This window comes from Sinocyclocheilus anshuiensis, unplaced genomic scaffold, assembly GCF_001515605.1.
Source record: "Sinocyclocheilus anshuiensis isolate Anshui unplaced genomic scaffold, SAMN03320099.WGS_v1.1 scaffold10, whole genome shotgun sequence".
Classification (NCBI taxonomy): domain Eukaryota; kingdom Metazoa; phylum Chordata; class Actinopteri; order Cypriniformes; family Cyprinidae; genus Sinocyclocheilus; species Sinocyclocheilus anshuiensis.
The window spans coordinates 114,346-117,272 of record NW_015546018.1 but is presented as its reverse complement, the minus strand read 5'-3'; positions in this window follow the sequence as shown (position 1 = coordinate 117,272).

Genomic DNA, 2,927 nt, shown 5'->3' with positions numbered 1-2,927 from the left:
ATGCACCAAGAGCTTGTAACACTCCAAAGAGAAAGGAAAACTTGAAATCGCATCATATGACCCCTTTAATTCCAGTTTTATTTAAATGACTAGTTAGTTGACATTAAATATTTTTAGAAATATGAATTATTTAATGTTTTGTGGTGTGACATGCTACACTCCAACTGTAAGTTTGTTATTATATTAAACAACATTTTGTGAATTATTTTTAGTTGTTTGCATGCAGCTTCTATGACTTCATATTAATTGGGAGACTACATTAAATATTTTTACTTTTTATAATTGTTCTTTACACTGCAGGGCAAAATAAAATTAACTATTCATGTAAAAAGGGTTTTTAAAAAAATCAAATACTGATTACCAAAGACTACTTTATATAGTACTATAATATGTTTTTCAGATTTCTTTTCTGTTAGGTATGGATTTATCTTTATTTATCTTTATCTTAATTGTCAGGTATAAGAAATCAGGTGAAACTGTATCTAAATACATACAATACACATTAATATGACTATTTTCTCCTTTCAAAGAGATTCCCAACATTGTTTTTTCTACTTTTATTTATATCAACATGCAAATAATTACAGACATACACACTTCAACAGCAAGACAAAATGCATTATACTGCTGGTATATCATAATAAGCGGGTGTATCTTTACATACCACTATTTAAACAAACAAAAAAGTCAAATCAAAATGACATTCAATTACAACATCCTGCTACACCTGGAGTTTGTCAAAATAAATGCAATGTGCTTTTTATTTAATACTCAATTATATTACCATTAGTATAACTACAGAATAGCATTTGACCTGAATGAGTTTTACTGTATATTTGAAACTCCCAGTCTAACACCCCACACCCGCTCTGAACATCTCTCCACACAACCATCAACACCTCCTGCAACCCCCCTCTCCCCCACTCCTACGTTTCAGATCAGTGAGGACGATGTGCGCCAGGTCTTCAGAAAGAACAAGAGAAGAAAAGCACCAGGCCCAGACGGTGTGACACCAGCCTGTCTGAAAACCTGCGCTGACCAGCTGGCCCCCATCTTCTCACAGATCTTCAACAGATCACTGGAGCTGTGCAAAGTCCCTGCCTGCTTCAAACGCTCCACCATCATCCCCGTCCCAAAGAAACCCAAGATAACAGGACTTAATGACTACAGACCTGTGGCCCTAACGTCTGTGGTCATGAAGACATTTGAGAGGTTGGTGTTAGCTTATCTGAAGGACATTACTGGACCCTTACTAGACCCCCTGCAGTTTGCTTACCGAGCAAACAGGTCCGTGGATGATGCAGTCAACATGGGACTACACTTCATCCTGCAACATCTGGACAAAACAGGGACTTATGTGAGGATCCTGTTTGTGGACTTTAGCTCCGCTTTCAACACCATCATCCCAACACTCCTCCAGACCAAACTAACCCAGTCCATCACATCCAAGCCATCTCCTTTTTGAACTTTTGCCATCTGGTCGGTGTTACAGAGCACCGAATACCAGGACAGACAGGCACAAGAACAGTTTCTTTCCACAGGCAATCTACCTCACGAACAGTTAATGTTCTTCCATTGTGCAATTATAGTACAGTATGTGCAATAACCTTATACTTATTTATCACCCTAAACCCTAGTACATCCCTACAACTTATTTTATTTTATTCTATTCCTACTCCATCTATAGCACACCTGTACATACAATTTATTCTTTTTTTGTGGTTTATATTTATGCATGTGTATTTTATTCACATCTCATTTTTATTATCTGTGTGTTATTGTTGTCTCCATGTACTGGAAGCTTGTGACACTATAACAAATTCCTTGTATGTGCAAACATACTTGGCAATAAAGCTCTTTCTGATTCTGATTTCTGATTCTGATACAGACATTTACAGACAATTATTAAATCTAAAACATACATTAGCATTTTTCTAATGAGAAAATATATATTGGGATTAACTATATCAAATGGGTAACATTTTTCCTATAATCTTTTAATCTTTCACAAAGAAAAAAAACCTATGTGAAGTAGTCTAGTCTTATAGTGACTCCCATTTCCTTCATTTTCACTCCCTACTCTCTCCTTTAACCAGGGCCTGATTTACCTCTTTTCGTGACATAGGCAAAACACATTTTTGGGCCCCCCTTCCTTATTAATATAATAGGCCTAATATTACCACCCAAGCAAACAAAAATATTTCTTAATCAGTGGAAACTGTTAAAGTGTTTTCTATCGCAATAAACGCTTGCGTTCAGTCAATAAAAATCGAATGTAGTTCTTAATTTGTTTGAGAACTGAGAAAGAATTAATAGGCGCAGCAATGTGGCGACATAACCAAGTGCAGTATTTCTCTAATGATTTTAACGGCCTGGAGTCACAATCACACATCAATTGTTCAGATGATTTGTTTCAAGACATTTGACATGTTTCTGTCCTGAAATCTCGTGTGTGTTGAAATAGCTAATTTTTTACGCACCTCATCCTTCCGTTGCAAATTCCAAAACGTAATTTTAGAGCTAATAACAGAGGCTTGAGCCATTGATATGCAGGCTAACGCAGTTATTAATGCAGTCTAATGCAGTTATTAGAGGGAGAGCGAGAGATTAAGTGCGTGTGAATACTTGCGTCTCTCAGCAGCGTTCAGCAGCAGCCTCTACTAATAGCGAATCTTTAAGTTGAACTGCTTCAAGAACCTCGCTACTGAGAGAAATATCATGTAGCTTTTGAGCTGCAAAACTTTTTTTACTGATAAATTTGCGGGGCAACGCTGATGACAAGTTTCTGTTCGCGTCTCTGCGTGTGTGCGCGAGTGCGTGTCTGTACTGTGTGTGCGTCTATGAGAGAGAACGGGATAAAGAAAGTGTGATTTCCGTACATAAAAAAGGTGGAAAACATGGAAATAGTTTGTCATTTTTACCCTATT